Source organism: Protopterus annectens, chromosome 10.part0 (genome assembly GCF_019279795.1).
Source record: "Protopterus annectens isolate FY-2018-M chromosome 10.part0, PAN1.0, whole genome shotgun sequence".
In the NCBI taxonomy this organism is placed as follows: domain Eukaryota; kingdom Metazoa; phylum Chordata; order Ceratodontiformes; family Protopteridae; genus Protopterus; species Protopterus annectens.
The window spans coordinates 787488134-787509493 of NC_056744.1; positions in this window are offsets into that span (position 1 = coordinate 787488134).

Below are 21360 nucleotides of genomic sequence, written 5' to 3' on the forward strand. Positions count from 1 at the left end.
TTATGTTAAAATTCCTGCTCAGAATCACCTTAAAATTCACAATGTTATTTAAACCTGGTAAAGTGTGTATGTATTAAGCATAATTTATTTATTTATTTGACATTTGTTTATCGGGGTGGTCTGACTGTGTCTATAGAACCCATTTTCAGCAGCGGCCTGGGGAAAAAAGCTGCACGTACAGTACAATAACAATACAGTAAAATCCAGTACAATACAAATCACATTAGAAATACTATACAAAATAAGTTGAAACAAATGATGTTACAAGATGATACAATATATACTACACACCTAGACAATTCTATAGGGTTAAAAACACTACAGACAATAATAGTCACTCTCAATATACATGATGTAGTGTCCAAAAAATAGTACGTAGGTAGAGCAACGTGTGACACTGACTACTATAGTACATGAAAAAAAATAGAAGGTTAGTTTCAGTTAGGAAAATAATAGCTGGAAAGTCAGTGATACAGAAAGATAGTGAGAGGGTTGAGAAGAATAGAACCAACAAAGCCTGAGCAGTAGCTTAAGGATATGGTGAAGAAACAGAGGAGGAGTTAGAAGAGACTGAGGATCTTGCAGACTGTGAAGGATTGAAATGTGACAGAAGAGAAGGATGAGGCTAGTGTGGAAGAAGAGGAAGTGCTGAGCATCAGGCAGGCTTTATGCAGGAGCAGAGCCATGTCTTTTTGAGATGATTTTTTTTAAGAAGGCTTTGAAATGGGTTAGACCAGGCATAGACCTGGTAGCTAGAGGTAGTGAATTCCAAAGTGTAGAGACAAAGTATGAATACAGTGAGTGACCTGGTTTTCTTGTGGGTTTTGAGATAGCTAAGAGATTTTTGTCTTCTGATCTTAGGCATCAATTTGATGTGTAAGGTATGACTAGATTGGTTAGTGCAAGATCTTTATATTCCAATTCTCCCACTTTGTCACCATTAAAGTTACTAAGAACATAATCTATAACATGAAACAAAAATGTTTTAAACTGATTAAATTCTGTGGAACGTTTTCCTAAATCATTATCAGTATTCTAGATTTTGATCACATGATGATGTTCAAATATACAATTCTTTAATACCGTTAGTCTTTTCTATGCAAACTAGTTCACAGGAAGAGCGTTCTGCTAAGTAAACAACATATTTAGATCTGCAAGTTTCCTTTTTAATAAAATATGGACTGTCTGATATAAATCCACACACACAACAATTCTGAGATTTGAAAGTACCCCATTTATTGCCATAGTTATTATATTTTCCTTTTACCTTTTTTGTGAATAAATAACAGTTTTAATCCTGTAACTTTAGTAATGACTTAATTAGCTCTAAATTAGCACTAAATATTTTCAGTTGTTTTGAATGACCATTTCAATAGCCTAACTATCTAAAGAATGTACCAGTGGCATAGATACTGTCCAATGTTTGTTATTACTGTCACGTTTTTTTCTCCCCTCAACCAACCTCTTCTCTAATTTTGCTTATAATAAGTACTGCACATTTAAGTCCAATATAGTAGTCACCAGCCTGACCTGGCACTGGGAATAAACAAAAATCCCTTTTGTAGAACACTTATTTCACTATTATCCAAATTTCTGACTGTCAAATTAAAAAAATTATAATGTAAAGGGATTACCTTGCTGGTAATTGTCCGATCACATTTGTGTACAAACTGTTCATTTGTGCCACTGGCATTTGTGCTACTTGTGCCTGTGTCCTCTTCATGTTCTGTGGGTTTTCATTCATCCAAACCCTTTGTGTTTGCTTCGCAAGATGCGTTGGATTTAAATGTTTTTGTTAAAATCTTCTTGTTCTGCTCGGAAAAAAAGTTTGTTTCTTGAATTAATACTGTCTGATTAACCACTTCTTCACTTACAAACTGGTTCCTTTCTACTGATTTTATAAGTATGAAAGATACTAGGGGAAATTTATTAAGGCTTACACAAATTTTTATTCATACATAACTGGAAACAATTTTTAGATTCAGTAAACATCGCTTAGTGACGTGCAAGCACGTGCTAATAGGGAAACATCTGTGCAATGCAAATTTCCACATAAGAAGGTGAATCATATGCAAATCAGCCAGGTGGAGTGATCCAACAAGCAGAAAGGCATCCTTGCAGACGCTGAGTCTGTGCTCGCAGTGTACATGGAAAGTTTCCACATACAGGAGTCTACAAAGACAGAAGGGGATGTAAAAGTCCACAAATATGGACATAACTTCCCTGAAAATGTTAGATCTCGTACATAAATGTGCAAAATATACATTGTGGATGTCTGAAAAAGGAAGGAAATATGTAAAAGTAATAATAATAACTTTTTAATAATTTCCACGTTTGCCACCTATGCACCATATTCTGCAAACATGCTTAACAGAAAAATAAAAAATAATTGTAAAATAACATTTATAATGTAGTTTACACAGACCTTGTGTCTGGTCCATACAATGGTGCATTTGTGCTATTGCCCAGCTTACACGGTTATGAACCATGCAGTTTCCAGGCTGTCAGCATGTATATGTATGCAAATGAGGTGCATTTGTTAAATCGCTAAAAGGAGCAACTGTGTCCACATATCCACTTCATGCAGGCGCCTACATGGTCATGATATTCCCACTGAAGATGGATGAATTCAGGGTTGTGTGTTCTGTTACTTTTAGGATTGTTTGGTGCTCAGTGCGCCTGTTTGTGAGGTGCACCTCGTGGGTTAGTGTGTTCACGTGAACAGACCACCCAAGTCACAGTGATGACGTAGGCAGCTCTCAATTAAAACTGGATATATTCAGTTAATAATATATACTTTTGTATAAGCTATGCTGAGCGATGTGCAGTATTGCACAATAAAGTAGGGCCTTTAAATCATGTCAGTTACATGCTAGGCAGGTGAACTGCATCATAATTACCCAGTCCCACATGATGGATCTACAGCAGAACTGTGTAAAGTATGCATACACCCTACATTCTGATTTTCCCCTCAGTACTCTGAACCATTGGAGTAGAGACTTGGAAATTTTAACTGAGATAATGTGAGGGGCTGCTGCAGCTATTCTACATCTTTATGTGCTAGATGCTGAAGTCAGCGCTTCTGGTGCTGCTGATGATAGGCCTAGGCCGAGAAGGAGAAGAGTGTCCAGGCCCAAGGTAACCTTCTAGGAGCTATATGAGCTAGAGATCATACAGCACTACAGGGTGGACAGGGACATATTACAAGAACTCAGTGAGCTCTGCCGCCCTCCACTGAGAGACAGCGATAACAGAGGGGAACACATCTCACTGGAAACAAAGGTATGTGTAGCCCTAAGGGTACTAGCTACAGGTACTTTTCAAAGACAAACTGGGGACATGATGGGGGTGTCATAGACATCTGCATCCAGGATACTCCACCAATTCCTGGTTGCTATGCTTCCACATGCCAGTGAGCACATATATTTTCCCCTTTCCCCTGAGGTGACGGCCAGCAATATTTATTTATTTATTTGACATTCGTTTATCGGGGTGGTCTGACTGTGTCTACAGAACCCATTTTCAGCAGCGGCCCGGGGAAAAAAGCTGCACATACAGTACAATAACAATACAGTAAAATCCAGTACAATACAAATCACATTAGAAATACTATACAAAATAAGTTGAAACAAATTATGCTACAAGATGATACAATATATAATACACAGCTAGACAATTCTATAGGGTTAAAAACACTATAGAAAACAATAGTCACTCTCAATATGCATGATGTAGTGTCCAAAAAATAGTACGTAGGTAGAGCAATGTGTGACACTGACTACTATAGTACATGAAAAAAAAATAGAAGGTTAGTTTCAGTTAGGAAAATAATAGCTGGAAAGTCAGTGATACAGAAAGATAGTGAGAGGGTTAAGAAGAATAGAACCAACAAAGCCTGAGCAGTAGCTTAAGGATATGGTGAAGAAACAGAGGAGGAGTTAGAAGAGACTGAGGATCTTGCAGACTGTGAAGGATTGAAATGTGACAGAAGAGGAGGATGAGGCCAGTGTGGAAGAAGAGGAAGTGCAGAGCATCAGGCAGGCTTTATGCAGGAGCAGAGCCATGTCTTTTTGAGATGATTTTTTTAAGGAGGCTTTGAAATGGTTTAGACCAGGCATAGACCTGGTAGCTAGAGGTAGTGAATTCCAAAGTGTAGAGACAAAGTATGAATACAGTGAGTGACCTGGTTTTCTTGTGGGTTTTGAGATAGCTAAGAGATTTTTGTCTTCTGATCTTAGGCATCAATTTGATGTGTAAGGTATGACTAGATTGGTTAGTGCAAGATCTTTATATTCCAATTCTCCCACTTTGTCACCATTAAAGTTACTAAGAACATAATCTATAACATGAAACAAAAACTTTTTAAACTGATTACATTCTGTGGAACGTTTTCCTAAATCATTATCAGTATTCTAGATTTTGATCACATGATGATGTTCAAATATACAATTCTTTAATACCGTTAGTCTTTTCTATGCAAACTAGTTCACAGGAAGAGTGTTCTGCTAAGTAAACAACATATTTAGATCTGCAAGTAAAAAATCCAGGAATGCTGTATGTTTTTTCTGTTTCCTTTTTAATAAAATATGGACTGTCTGATATAAATCTACACACACAACAATTCTGAGATTTGAAAGTACCCCATTTATTGCCATAGTTATTATATTTTCCTTTTACCTTTTTTGTGAATAAATAACAGTTTTAATCCTGTAACTTTAATAATGACTTAATTAGCTCTAAATTAGCACTAAATATTTTCAGTTGTTTTGAATGACCATTTCAATAGCCTAACTATCTAAAGAATGTACCAGTGGCATAGATACTGTCCAATTTTTGTTATTACTGTCATGTTTTTTTCTCCCCTCAACCAACCTCTTCTCTAATTTTGCTTATAATAAGTACTGTACATTTAAGTCCAATATAGTAGTCACCAGCCTGACCTGGCACTGGGAATAAACAAAAATCCCTTTTGTAGAACACTTATTTCACTATTATCCAAATTTCTGACTGTCAAATTAAAAAAATTATAATGTAAAGGGATTACCTTGCTGGTAATTGTCCGATCACATTTGTGTACAAACTGTTCATTTGTGCCACTGGCATTTGTGCTACTTGTGCCTGTGTCCTCTTCATGTTCTATGGGTTTTCATTCATCTAAACCCTTTGTGTTTGCTTCGCAAGATGCGTTGTATTTAAATGTTTTTGTTAAAATCTTCTTGTTCTGCTCGGAAAAAAAGTTTGTTTCTTGAATTAATACTGTCTGATTAACCACTTCTTCACTTACAAACTGGTTCCTTTCTACTGATTTTATAAGTATGAAAGATACTAGGGGAAATTTATTAAGGCTTACACAAATTTTTATTCATACATAACTGGAAACAATTTTTAGATTCAGTAAACATCACTTAGTGGCGTGCAAGCACGTGCTAATAGGGAAACATCTGTGCAATGCAAATTTCCACATAAGAAGGTGAATCATATGCAAATCAGCCAGGTGGAGTGATCCAACAAGCAGAAAGGCATCCTTGCAGACGCTGAGTCTGTGCTCGCAGTGTACATGGAAAGATTCCACATACAGGAGTCTACACAGACAGAAGGGGATGTAAAAGTCCACAAATATGGACATAACTTCCCTGAAAATGTTAGATCTCGTACATAAATGTGCAAAACATACATTGTGGATGTCTGAAAAAGGAAGGAAATATGTAAAAGTAATAATAATAACTTTTTAATAATTTCCACGTTTGCCACCTATGCACCACATTCTGCAAACATGCTTAACAGAAAAATAAAAAAATAATTGTAAAATAACATTTATAATGTAGTTTACACAGACCTTGTGTCTGGTCCATACAATGGTGCATTTGTGCTATTGCCCAGCTTACACGGTTATGAACCATGCAGTTTCCAGGCTGTCAACATGTATATGTATGCAAATGAGGTGCATTTGCTAAATCGCTAAAAGGAACAACTGTGTCCACATATCCACTTCATGCAGGCGCCTACATGGTCTTGATATTCCCACTGAAGATGGATGCATTCAGGGTTGTGTGTTCTGTTACTTTTAGGATTGTTTGGTGCTCAGTGCGCCTGTTTGTGAGGTGCACCTCGTGGGTTAGTGTGTTCACGTGAACAGACCACCCAAGTCACAGTGATGATGTAGGCAGCTCTCAATTAAAACTGGATATATTCAGTTAATAATATATACTTTTGTATAAGCTATGCTGAGCGATGTGCAGCATTGCACAATAAAGTAGGGCCTTTAAATCATGTCAGTTACATGCTAGGCAGGTGAACTGCATCATAATTACCCAGTCCCACATGATGGATCTACAGCAGAACTGTGTAAAGTATGCATACACCCTACATTCTGATTTTCCCCTCAGTACTCTGAACCATTGGAGTAGAGACTTGGAAATTTTAACTGAGATAATGCTAGGGGCTGCTGCAGCTATTCTACATCTTTATGTGCTAGATGCTGAAGTCAGCGCTTCTGGTGCTGCTGATGATAGGCCTAGGCCGAGAAGGAGAAGAGTGTCCAGGCCCAAGGTAACCTTCTAGGAGCTATATGAGCTAGAGATCATACAGCACTACAGGGTGGACAGGGACATATTACAAGAACTCAGTGAGCTCTGCCGCCCTCCACTGAGAGACAGCGATAACAGAGGGGGACACATCTCACTGGAAACAAAGGTATGTGTAGCCCTAAGGGTACTAGCTACAGGTACTTTTCAAAGACAAACTGGGGACATGATGGGGGTGTCATAGACATCTGCATCCAGGATACTCCACCAATTCCTGGTTGCTATGCTTCCACATGCCAGTGAGCACATATATTTTCCCCTTTCCCCTGAGGTGACGGCCAGCAATATTTATTTATTTATTTGACATTCGTTTATCGGGGTGGTCTGACTGAGTCTGCAGAACCCATTTTCAGCAGCGGCCCGGGGAAAAAAGCTGCACATACAGTACAATAACAATACAGTAAAATACAATACAATACAAATCACATTAGAAATACTATACAAAATAAGTTGAAACAAATTATGCTACAAGATGATACAATATATAATACACAGCTAGACAATTCTATAGGGTTAAAAACACTATAGACAATAATAGTCACTCTCAATATGCATGATGTAGTGTCCAAAAATAGTACGTAGGTAGAGCAATGTGTGACACTGACTACTATAGTACATGAAAAAAAAATAGAAGGTTAGTTTCAGTTAGGAAAATAATAGCTGGAAAGTCAGTGATACAGAAAGATAGTGAGAGGGTTGAGAAGAATAGAACCAACAAAGCCTGAGCAGTAGCTTAAGGATATGGTGAAGAAACAGAGGAGGAGTTACAAGAGACTGAGGATCTTGCAGACTGTGAAGGATTGAAATGTGACAGAAGAGGAGGATGAGGCTAGTGTGGAAGAAGAGGAAGTGCTGAGCATCAGGCAGGCTTTATGCAGGAGCAGAGCCATGTCTTTTTGAGATGATTTTTTTAAGGAGGCTTTGAAATGGGTTAGACCAGGCATAGACCTGATTGCTAGAGGTAGTGAATTCCAAAGTGTAGAGACAAAGTATGAATAAAGTGAGTGACCTGGTTTTCTTGTGGGTTTTGAGATAGCTAGGAGATTTTTGTCTTCTGATCTTAGGCATCAATTTGGTGTGTAAGGTATGACTAGACTGGTTAGTGCAGGGCAGGCAGTAGGCTTGAAAATAAGGTTGTGCAAGGTGGATAGCTGAATAAAGGCAATTGAGTTCAAGCCAGTTTAATTCTAGGAGTAGTTTAGAGTGGTGTGTGTGATATTTAGAGTTTGTTGCAAACTTTGCAACTTTGTTCCATCTTGTTTATGGTAGAAGTTCATAAGTTAGTTAGAACAGGGGCACCATAAAGAAGGGAGGGAAGTAAAAATGTTTTTGCAAGGGTACTTTTGGTTGCTGTAGTAAAGAAGTGTTTGTTTCTATATAAGAGTCCAAGTTTTTGATATATTTTTTATATTTTGCTGTATATGGGGGTCGAATGAAAGTTCATTGTCAATGATAACTCCTAGAAGTTTGGTTTCTTGCATTATTTTTATGATAGTGTTGTCAGATGCAAGAATGTTAAACTGATCAGTGACAGGGGAGGTGTCTTTGGATGAAAGAGTACTAGTTTTGTCTTCTTTGGATTAAGAAAGAGTTGGGCATTTCTTTGCCAGGATTCGACTGCAGTAAAGGACTTTTGAGTTTTTAAAAGTAGTGCCTGTAGTGATTGAGCAGTACAGATTATGGTGGAATCAGCGTTTTGAATGAGGATCCCAGGATGAGAGGCAGTGTGAAGGCTGTTTGCGAAAATGTTGAAGAGTAGGGGCCCTAGGATGAGTTGTGGAGAAAGGGTAAGAGTTCATTGGACCATTTCACTGCTTGTTTATAATCCTTGAGGTAGCTCTGAAACCATTTTACTATGTTATGTGAGAAGCCCAAGTTAGACAGTGTGTTTAATAGTAAGGGGTGAGACACTGTGTCAAAGGCCTTGGAGAGATCAAGGAATACTGAGGCTGTATAGTATCCTGCATCTCTGGCCTTGTTTATGGTGTCTGTAAAAGATAATAGGGCTGTATCTCTGCTGTGGCTAGGTTGGAAGCCATGTTGGGTTTTGTATAAACGATTGTTTTGCAATAGATATTGCTTTACCTGCTGATGGATACCCATCTCGAGAATTTTGGATATGGGTGACAAGATGGATATAGGATGGAAACTGGATAGATCAAAAGAGTTGCCTCCTTTGTGGATGGGAGTGATGTGAGATAGTTACCATATGGAAGGTACTTCTGATTCAGATAAAGACCTATTTATAAGGATACTGATTGGGTAGGCAATTGAATTAGCAGCCAGTGTGAGGTAGTATGGTGGAAGATTATCAGCTGAGGTAGAGCAGGGTTTTAGTTGGTTTACTATCACATGTTCGACATAACATTGTTCGAATGTACAGATGTCCGAACCAAATGTTCAGAAATCTGAACACCGAACAGTGTAAATGTCAAACAGAGCATTTCAGTGCAGTCTAATTTCGAAAATGTCAACTGCACTGAAATGCTCCTACCTAGATAACAGGTTTGCCCCCCCTGCACTCCCCATGCGGGGGGCTGCACCTCCCACACCTCCCCTACTTAGATATACAAACTCCGAGATCACACTACTGTGAGGGTAAGGGTACATTTCCCCATCCCCACTATAGTGCGATCTGCACCGCAATGTTGGAGCTGATAACAGCAGCCATTCACTCATGTCAGCTTCGGCATTGTGGTGATCACCCTACTGGTTCCGCCAAGTGGTTTTCGCACATAGATCGTTCGTCTAAAAGACGAATGAACATGTGATAGTAAATTGTTTTAGTTTACGTGCAGTTTCTTAATGATGTCAGTCGGTATGGACTGAAGTGAGAATGGGGTTTGTATGACATTTTGTTGAGTAGGGGGATTAGTAATGACAGTGTTAGAAGTAGTTGCGGGTCTGGGGTTGGTGTCTGAATAGGTTGAAGGGTGGGGGTGTCCAGCATTAGGGGTGTTACTTAGTAGGTCTGATGTTGGTTTTATGAAGTGCTTGTTAAAAATTTCGGCTATTTGTGATAGAGGGATATCAGGTGATAGAGCGTGGTCTCTATTTGTTCTAGGGTTATGTAGAGAAGATATGGAGTGCCAACATTTATTGGGGTTGATTTTATGTTGGAGTTGAAGCTGGGAATAATATGACTTCTTATCTCTGTTGATTAGTTTTGTCACAAAGTGTTTTGAGATTAACATGATTTTGTTCATTTTTATTCTGTTTCCAGGTTATCCAGCCTAGGTCCCTTTCCTTTGTCAGGTGTTTACATTCCTTAGACAGCCATGGAGCTGAGTTATTTTTGATTCTTTTCATACGAATGGGAGCTGGGGTATTAAGCATGTGAAGGAAGGTGTTATTAAAGTATAGTACAGCATCATTAAGGGGTAGTTGTTTAAGGGGTGCCCAGTCTAATTCATGTAGGAGATTGTTGAATTTATGCTGACAAAAATTAGTTGAGTTCCTAACTGAATTTACAGTGTGTACTCTTAGTTGTTGGGAGTTTGTTCTAAGGGAATACACTGGCAGATGATCACTGAGGGAGCTAGACAGTGTACCAGAAGAGGGATAACTGGCAGGGTGGGATACTAGGATCAGTCTAGGGTGGATTGGCAGGTAAGATCTTTGCTGTATCTTGTTGGAGTATTGATAAACTGAGAAAAACCATACAGATTTATACTATTTGTGGGGGAGTTGGAAGCTATGGTTTGCCAATCTATATTTACGTCTCCTAAGATTATTGTTTCAAGGTTTATTGTTTGGGATGTCCAGGACAAAATATTTTGCAACAATGGTATATTGTTACCTGATGGGATATATATTACCATTATGCAAATTCTTTTATGATATGTTGAGGTTCGAAAAAGAGATTAGTGCTTCGGCATTGGAAAAGGTGGGTATATTATTGGTGTAGGGTGTGATGTTGAGCATAGAGGGATATAGAAGGGCTACCATCCTCTTTTTAGATCTATCTCTTCTGGTTATTGCAAAGTTTGGAGGTATTATTTCTGAGTCTTTTATATCAGGGTGTAGTCATGTTTATGTAAGGGATAGTATGTCAGGTTTATTTTGATCCATCCAAGCATGCAGTTGGGCTATTTTATTACATATACTTCTAAGGTTGAGTGTAAGTATGTTTACATCTTTGGGGTTACTCTTGTGGTTAGGATTAGAGGGTGGGCCAGGGTTAGGCTGTATGTCTCTACATTTGAGTAGGTATAGCACTTAAAAAAAAAACAAAAACCCAAAGAACAGACCTAAATGGCAAGTGAAGGGCTGTTAGAAAACCAAGAGAGCACTCTTTAAGAAAGTCCGACAAATTTATTCAGTATTCATAAAGTGCTTTTCTTGTGACTAATGTTCAGACTTTTTCAGATGAATACATTAGTTACAAATCGTTTGTTTTAAAAACAAAGCATAAAATCATGTGTACGTTTTCCAGTGATAGTATACTACCTTCACTCCCCACCCCCTAATATGTGTCACTGTTAAAAGGTAACAAGTCCATTCAGCATTCAGTGTTCACCTTAAAATACATGTAAAAGTGTTGTAAATACATAATGTAAATATGAATGTAAATGACATCTCTGTGAATAAAATAAAATAAAACTAAAAATGAGAATGAAAAAAGTTTCAACACGCAAATCAACATACTTACGCTGTTATGGTATTTCATTTTTACCCCAAACTGTTTATCTTATTAAGCTCTTCAGTTTGAAAATGCATGCACTAGACCATGCCTCACTGAGACCTGGGTAGCTATAGGTGTTTACCAAAATTTTCCAATATAGCTCAAGTTCGTCCAGTTTCAATGAACTGGGTCCCCCTCTAATGTCTGGCTGGATCTGATCTATTACTTGAAACCTGAAGAAATGTGTGCTTTCTTGTTGAACATGTTTGGCCAATGCATTCTCTGATTTGCCTCTTAGTATGGCATGCTGATGTTCATAAATCCGTTCCTGGAATTTTCACTCAGGTTTACCTATGTAAAATACTGGGCAGAGTTTGCATTGGGCCAAATAAACAACCATTTTAGAGTTACGGTCAAACTTCTTGTTTATCCTATACTTAGTGCCTCTGATTTCAAATATATTTCCTACTTTTACTACTCCACACTGCGAGCACATCCCACATTTATACATCCCTTTTAGTCTTGATTCTTTACAGAGTGGACGTTCTAATAAGCTTTTCAAGTTCTGTCCTTTGCAGAATATAACCCTAGGGTTGGTACCTAGTTTTTGACGTACCATAGGGTCACCCATCAAAATATTCCAGTTTTTCCATATTATATTTAAAATGTTACTTGTCTGTTTGTGTCTTTCGGCTTTTCCTGGTTAGGGGTCGCTACAGTGGAACTCCGGTCCGCTAATGATTGGTAGTTGATTTTTACGTGACAAGTTACCAGCCCTGACCTTCAACGAAGGTACTCCCATTCACACATGGTACCTAGTTTTTGACGTACCATAGAGTCACCCATCAAAATATTCCAGTTTTTCCATATTATATTTAAAATGTTACTTGTTTGTTTGTTTGTGTCTTTCAGCTTTTCCCGGTTAGGGGTTGCTACAGAGGAACTGCGGTCTGCTAATGATTGGTAGTCGATTTTTACATGCCGAGTTACCAGCCCTGATGCACAACGTTCAACGAAGGTACACCCAGTCACGCATGTCTCCACGCAGAAGACGCTCTAGCTGAGAATCGAACCGGACAGTGTCTTACCGGGAGGCGACAATGCTGCCGTAGCACCACCACCGCTGACATTTAAAATGTTACTTGTATCAAGATTAAAAGTTGTAATGAAACTCATAGAAAACTTGTTTGCTTCATTACTTATTTGTGATACATTAGTTGTGGTTACTGTTCCTGACTTCTTCAAGATGGGTAGGAATTTACCTTCCTGTCTTTTTGTATTCAACTCAGTTATGAGGTGTTCAACTAATGTTTCAGGGTAACCTCGCCCAATAAACATATTTTTAAGTCTTTCACATTCCAATATAAAGTGTATATCCTCAGTTAACATCCTGGCTGCTCTCACCAGTTGCCCTTTTACAACTGCGCATTTTTGATGGAATGAATGGTTACTTGTGTAATGCAGGAAGAAGTTAGAATATGTCTCCTTCTTGTATATTATTGCTACATATTCCCCTTTTACTCTGTTTTTTCTGACACGAATGTCTAAGTATGCCATCGAATCTGTGTCAAATTGGGATGTGAACCTTAAAGAATCCATGCTACTATAAAGTGTGACACTACTTCATCGGCCATAGTGAGGTCTCCTTTGACGATCATAAAAATGTCGTTCAGGTACCTGGTGTGAAAGTAGACATGTTCAACAAGAAAGCACACTTTTCTTCAGGTTTCAAGTAATAGATCAGATCCAACCAGACATTAGAGGGGGACCTAGTTCATTGAAACTGGATGAACTTGAGCTATATTGGCAAATTTTGGTAAACGCCTATCGCTACCCAGGTCTCAATGAGGCATGTTCTATTGCATGCATTTTGAAACTGAAGAGCTTAATAAAATAAATAGTTTGGGGTAAGAATGAAACACCAGAACAGCATAAGTATATTGATATGTGTCGAAACTTTTTTCATTCTTTTTGGTTTTATTTTATTTCATTCAAGGAGATATTTACATTCATATCTACATTATGTATTTACAGCACTTTTACATGTATTTTAAGGTGAACACTGAATGCAAAATGGACTTGTTACCTTTTAACAGTGACATGTTAGGGGGTGGGGAGTGAAGTTAGTATAGCTGCTATCATTGGAAAACATTGAACACATGATTTTATGCTTTGTTTTTAAAACAAACGATTTGTAACTAATGTATTCATCTGAAGAAGTCTGAACATTAGTCAGACGAAAAGTGCTTTATGAATATTGAATAAATTTGTCGGACTTTCTAAGGAGTGCTCTCTCGGTTTTCTAACAGCCCTTCACTTGCCATTTAAGTTTGTTCTCTAGGACATTTGAGTAGGTAGGTAATGAGGAAGGAGTACCATGGGAAGTGTCTTTTATTCCAAGGTTATGGTATTGGTGTCAAGTGTGGTTTCATAGGAGGTGAGAAGGCCAATTTGTGGCTTGAATAATATGAGAGTGTATAGGGGAAAAGATGGGAAGAGATATGTGAGAAGCTGTGTTGTTTATTGGGGTGATGGTTGGAGGAGGTTGTTGATGTGTATTGGTGTGTGGGAGTAAGCGAAGATATAGCTGTAGCGAGGTTGAGAATTGAGAGTAAAGAAGCTAGGCAGGTTAGGAGTGATAGTGGGTTAAAAAAATAGTAAAAGTGGTATTTATGTATCAGAATGTAATATCAGGTGTAAACAGAGATTATGTTATCTTGTGATATGTGTGCAGCTAAAAGTAAAGTTGGAAATGTTTTGACTTCAGGGTGGGCTTTGACAATGTGGATAGGTGTTTTACCTTACAGTTTGTGATAAGGATGGGTGGCGGAGATGTGATTGGTCAGTAGTAAAATTATGGTGCAATGTTAGTGTGTATAATAGACAAGAAGGGGTAAGCCTGGAGTTAATGTAAGGCAGTTTGAGGTGGTGATAGTATTGTGATGGTAAAGAAGACTAAGATGCGAAGAATTATAGTAGGGTGAATGAGAATTCAAGTTGATGGATGTAAGGGAAAGCAGATATCTTTGGTTAAATAAAAGTAGATAAATTTGATAAAATAAAAATATGCAACACTTCTACCATGTAGCACATTACATGGAAGTACTGGGTGCCATACATTGTACTCATGTACACGTCAAGGCACCACCTGGTGAGCAGGGTAGAATCTACGTTAACCACAAGAGGTACCACACCATCAACTGCCAAGTTGTGTGCAATGCCCAGGGGATTAACATGAATGTGTGTACCGGCAGCCCTGGCAGTTACCATGACTCCCATATCTGGCATGTAGCACAACTGTACCAGATGTGAGCTGGGCACATCCCATGGGGCCATTTAATGGGAGATGCTGGTTACGCCCTGGAACTTTGGATGATGACACCTATCAGAAATGTGCACATGCCCACAGAAAAACGTCATAATAAGGCACACGCCCAAACTAGGATCATCACAGAGCATGTGTTTGGGCTTCTGAAGTCAAGGTTCTGGTGCCTAGATATATCTGGTGGAGCCCTGCAGTATACTCCAGCCACATGTGAACAGATATTTATAGTGCATGGATATTTATAGTATGTGCCATGCTAAACAATCTGATCCTATGGAAACAGCTGCAGCAGGATCAGCAAAGGGAAGGGATACACAGCCCTCTACCAATGCCTAGATCACCACAGCCACAGTCACAGGTAGACTCGGAGGAGGAGCCTCCTACTGATGGCATGCTCGGTATGCCCTAGCTTTGACTATAAGACAACTCACAGCACATTCACTGACAACTTAGGGCCCTAGGGACTGACACCTTCCTCCTAATCATATACATATAGTAAAATTGATGCCAGCCAACTCACACATCCTGTACATATCCATGTATTGGCTGCGTACTGCTTGCAATCAGAGTCAGCTCTGAACTACAGTTGTTTCAACTACTACTTTTGCAAAGTAAGTCTGTAACCTACATAGTATTCTAATGGATTATTATGATAGGTCATTGTATGTACGGACCTAGTACGTTATGCAAATAACTATAGTGGGCTAGTTGGACAGAAATGAGATCCACAAGGGAATACCGATACCCATTCCACTATCATGTTTCCATTTGTAATCAGTAGGCCTCATGCATGTAATATTCATGCAGTCCTACTGCAACAGATTACTGGTATATCATTCAAGGGAGATGTTAGAGCGTGGGGTTCAATGATAGTCAGACTGTTGTGTATCCCAGCAGAAAATGTGGTTTTGTTCTCCCACCCCCAAAACAGCAGTGTCCCCTTGTAACTGCTGTAACAGTAACTCATCTATGGTATATGAGCATTTCACACAGTCTCAGGTCAGTAATATAGAATTTGACCATACATTGTATGTGTTAGGTAACTGAGGAATAGCACTGTACTTATTTATGCAGGTGATTGTGTGATGAATGGATCCCCTAGCTATCAAGCTGCTTCTGTGGCTCAAATCACTAAGGCAACTAGCTTGTATGATTGTGTTCAGGGTTCTAATCCAGAGGTGTCCAGGTTTTTTGGATGTCAGGTAGTAATAACTTGTGTTTGACAGATTGTGACTCTGTGTGTGCTATACTATTATTAACCTCTTTCTCATATTAATTACATAAGACAAATTTAGAAAGTCTTAGCCAATTTGTGCTAGGTACAGCAGTCATATCGTGTAATGCACAAATTCCCAGTCTGGAGTAAGCTAGGTGTGGACCGGACTCAGTTTATGGAACGGTAAGTCTCTGATGTAAGCAAAGCGTTTCTCATTTGCCCACTGCCTAGCAACGTGCAACAAGCCAAAAATCCCACCACATATGCTCATACACTTAGTTAAGCAGAGCACAAATTTGTTGCTCCTCAAGCTATTAGATACATAAGGGATGGGAGGGTGGCCTAATGGTTAAAGTGTTTGCCTTACAAACACACGGTGCAGGGTTTGAGTCTCACAAGGGATAATTGGCTAGGCTTAAAATGGCTCGCATGGGCAGTTAGCTTAGTACTAACCTATGAGCTGATAAGTATAAGTATATATATATATATATATATATATATATATATATATATATATATATATATATAGATATATAGGTATATATATATACTTATACATCTCTCTCTCTCTCTCTCTCTCTCTCTATATATATATATATATATATATATATATATATATATATATATATATACATATTGCCCTACATACCCAGATTATGAGATTATGGTGAGTAAAGCTACACTATGACACAGATATAACATTAGTCAAAAGTAAGGGCACAACGTAGATAATGCACTTACAAAATGTGGAAGTGCACAAAATAACATCTGTTGCATTTGGAAGAGACTACTGGGACATCTGAAGTTCAGATTTCTGGCAGCCTTCTCTCACGTCATGTGTAAATGATGCCACATTTGACAACAAACTACAATTTAGTGTAAAACACACATAAATATGAGTCAAACCTGTAAACTTGCTACAAATATCTGGATAGTAGAGAGTCATACCATATCTCCCTAAGACATCATGTGGAAACCTTGAAAATGTATGGCACAGTATATGAATATGTACAAACATTGTGAAGCCATATATTTGTATCTACACCAGCAACAACCACAGTCACTACACCCTGCTGTGTCTGCTGGATGTTACCACACACACATCAACAATTGGAGCAGTTGTGTGTGTAATAATAATAAAACAAAGAAAAAAAAAAGAAATATATCCACGTGCAAAGCATGCGTTAGCAAAAATGAAAAAAAAAAAAAGCAGTACACCAAACAGTGCATATGCATACACAGTAGCCTAAATGGAATAAAGAAATTTCCACCAAAGAGTACCCGAAGTGAAAACGCTGAAAATCAAAGGATAACACAGGGTGCAATGAGTTCAATCGTTAATACATGCAGACCGCCAAAACCCCATCAGATTAATTATTAACATACATAGTATGGAAGATTATTGTATCAGTGTTAGTCATTTGTTATATTAAATATTTATGTGCCTGAACATATCTTAATTATAATTATAGACAAATAGATAATGAAAAGTCTGTATCTAATATAAAATAATAATATAAAAAGCAATAGTACACATATATTATAAAATCAAAATGATATATTTAAAATATGAATGCATATGAAAAAAAAAAAATAAAAGTCATAATAAATATATAATGCATATATTAATATATAAAAAAATAATCTGATATAAAATAAAATTCTATATATATAAGCATGAGCAAGACACTAAATGATTGATTTCACAGTATACTCAACATGGAATAGAGCAATATAATCAGAGACACCTCAAAACTCATTATCTTATATATAACCCAATAACCTCATATATATATACCCATGAACATATGCCCTATATGATTCCATTGCTATATTATTATTCATTCATGAGTTTTATACTGTAGTTATTATTTGAGGCTCAGATTATTTTATATACATGTGTCCTTTATATAATGTGCTTATTATATCAATTATTGTTCTTGTTGTATATATATATTATATTTTATATTATATTATATATATATATGTTATATCTATATTTATATGCTGTGTTTTATATATATTACTTTTAAGATAGATGATTATATGTTCTTGCATAGATACATTTTAATTTTTATCATTCTGTGGGTTTTTGTAGATAGCATTTGTGATTCTAGGTGATGTACAGATGGATATGTGACACAATTTGTCTAATATATGTTCCATTTGTTTTAAAATTGTAGCTTAATTTCCTTAAAAATGTGAATTTTCCAAACTTCGCTTAACAATTTATTAACAGCTCTGAACTAGCTTTGTTTTAAGCGCTTAACCGCTTGTGCACCCATTTTTAACTCCATTTTTAAATGAAACTGCTTTTCTTTATTTTTTTTGTGAACTATGCTTGTATTCTATGTGTTTCTATTGGCCTTGTCCTGCACTTTTGCTGTCAGGTAACTACATGCTGCCTTCATTTGTTTTGTCTTTGTGGTGTGCTTGTTTTGTTTTGTGTGCTTGTGTAAATGTGGGGCTAAATTACCTCACTCACAGATGTGCATAAATCCAAATGCAAACAGACACATATGCCCAAACAGAACAGCACCTATAGTTTCATTAAGCTACTAAGCTCACATAGAAAGCTTACCTAACAGTTAAGTGTGTGTGTGTGCATGTGTGCTCTATGTGCTGTTGAAGCTTGTTGGGATTGAAGGTCTCCTGTGCTGTTCAAAACAGGCAGTCTTCTATGAAACAGACTTGTGTCTCACTTGCATGTGTGTATAACTGTGTAATACTGTGTGTATATATGTGTGTAAAGCTGTGTGTGTGTGTGTGTGTGTGTGTGTGTGTGTGTGTGTGTGTGTGTGTGTGTGTGTGTGTGTGTGTGTGTGTGTGTGTGGTGTGTGTGTGTAAAGCAAATATAGTGTGTCACTGACGACTCTTGACTTCAAAGCAAATACTGGGTTAGTTACTGTGCATGGTGTGACAGGTCTACAAACGTCTGTACTGGGTATAGTAGGTGAATGGGGTCTAACAGTACCCCATGCTCACTCACATGTGTGGATCTTGCAAATGCATGCATTTAAGTAATGTATGTAAGACTTAAGCCATGGCATGCAGATAGTACTCTGGTCTTTAGTGTCCTTGACTCAGCCCTGTGGGTCTGTGGCATCATCCACCATCCTGCTACAAGTAAGTTGTAAAGTGGACTTACATTCTGGGGCAAAACAAGTGTGAATCCCACACCCCTGCAGTGTGTCAATGGCCCTGCACCCAGCCCTTGCAGTTGCTGCAGCCCCTATTACCATCCTCACTACCCGTGTGGCATGGTTCTTATGCTACAGTAGTAGTGGTCCATGCAGATAGCAGGAACTAACAAAGTGGTGTGTGTGTGTGTGTGTGTGTGTGTGTGTGTTGTTGTGTGTGTGTGTGTGTGTGTGTGTGTGCCATACTATGTGTGTGTGATAAAACAAACCTGTGAAACAAACAGCTGATGTCTTCAAAAAATTGGCTGTAGCAGGTCTGTTAAGGCTGTAAACAGTCAGTCCACATAGCAGTTTGTTGTCTTAAACGGAGTCCAATGTTTTACTGTATAGATGTGTTGTTGTCATTAAAGCATGGAGTATAATTGTGCATGCTGATACTATAATTAAGCCAGTCCATGTGTGTATTGTGTTGCAGATCAGTTATTAAATGTGTTTCAGTAACTTTCTAATCTAGTGTGTTCCAATCTATAGTTAGTGCTATCTTAATCACAAATTGATAGTCAGCCTCATTGGCCTATGGATCATAGGATTTTTTTAGGATGTTAGGCTATGGCATCAATCATATGGATTGCAGTCTCAATGTTATTTACAAGGCCATGGCTAGTCAAATCTTACAATTATCCAACAATAATCTTATGCACAATCCAATTCTTGTCCAAATCAAGTATCCAATCAAATTTATTGCATCTGAATGGTAGAATTAGGTGTCACCATGAACATAAGTGAGAGTCTATTCCAAAGGTGTGTTAAGGACAGTAGTCGACATAAGTTCCAAAGGTGCAGAAAGGTGTGGCAGACACTGCAGAGGTTCCCTTAAGACAGTAACATGTGTACCATTTGAAGGCAGCTATATGCAGAATTTCCAGTATTGGAGGTCTTACGGATATGCAGAATTTCCTGCAAAGCATGCCTGATTTCCAATAAAGCAAGGTCAGAGATATCACTAATTTGAAATCTTTATGAGACTAACACATCACTGATGAGATTTAAAACTGACAGTGATTGTAAATGATCCCAATTGGAGAATTTGTCTTGTGAAAGACCTTGTGTCTAGAGACCTTGCCTTTGGTGCTTGTCCACATTAACAGAAGAATACATGGAGGTTATAATTTGTTCCATTTGGACAGAATACAATGATCAATTATTTATATAGCAAGATGTTAATATGTTTACATTGAGCTTAAGGCCATGACTTTGGAACAACCATTTGTTCATGTAAGACCCTCTTGTACGATGTTGACATAATGTGGATATTCTGTGACTACTCCCAGTTTGCAAGCATCAGCAAACCTTGTCAGACACAAACATTTACTTTGTGCTTGTGCTTCAGAGAAATGGATTCCAAACAATAGAGGATGCAGGACTGAACCCTATGGAACACCACTGGTTACAGCTCTGCTATTGGAGGTGGATTCCCCTATTTTGACAATAATTCTATCAGTGAGCCAGTTAGCGACTCCTCTAATGATATAAAGGATGATGCCTATTTTGGTGAGCTTGTCAATGATGCCTGAGTTGGCTAAGTCCAGGTAGACTGTATGCACAGAAATCCTGTCATCCAGCTCCTTGGTAACTGTCACAAAGAAGTCCACCAGGTTTAACAGGCATGATCTCCCTTTGACAAATACAAACTGTGTAGGGTCAACTGTTTTCAGATTACCTACATCTTTGTTGATAAGGTCCATGATGATTTACCCCATGGCCTTGCAGATATGGCTAGTCAGGCTAATAGGTCTATAGTTCCCGGGGTCATTGGATGCACCACTTCTGTTCAAGAGAATAATGGTGGCTGTTTTCCAGTCATCTGGGATGAAAACAGTGGTTAAACTATGATTGCAAAGAGTTCCCAATGGTGCTAATAATCCATGTTGGAGCCCATGTAGGATGCAGCTTTGGATGTTATCAGCTTCCATAGATGCTGTGTTTTTGTTTTTAAAGAGGCCATTTACAACCTGCTGTTTAGAGATACAAGGCAGGGGACAGGTGGTAGGGATGTCAAGGGGTACATGTGGTGGGGGTAGAGGAGTGAAGTTTACACAGAACCTGTCGGCCAACAGGTTAGCTATGTCTACAGGCTCAGTATATGTGATATCATTAACCATGAGTTTGGCACAAATCTGGGCCTTTCATTTTAGGTTACAGATGTAACTATAGAATGTCTTGTGGTTGCCCTTTGTGGAGGAGGCTAATTTGGAACCAAACTTTGTTTTGTAGGACTTAACAACACTTATTTGCTTGTTTAAGCTCAGGAGGGAGTCTTTCCAGTTTATGGGGGTCCCCTCCTTCTACTCATAGACAGCAATGTCTTCCTCTTCTTGTAAAGTCTGTTAATGGCAGTTTTCCACCAGACAGGTTTGCTCTTCCATGAGCAGCTTGTTTTGCTCCTATCAGGTACAGTCATGTCAATGCAG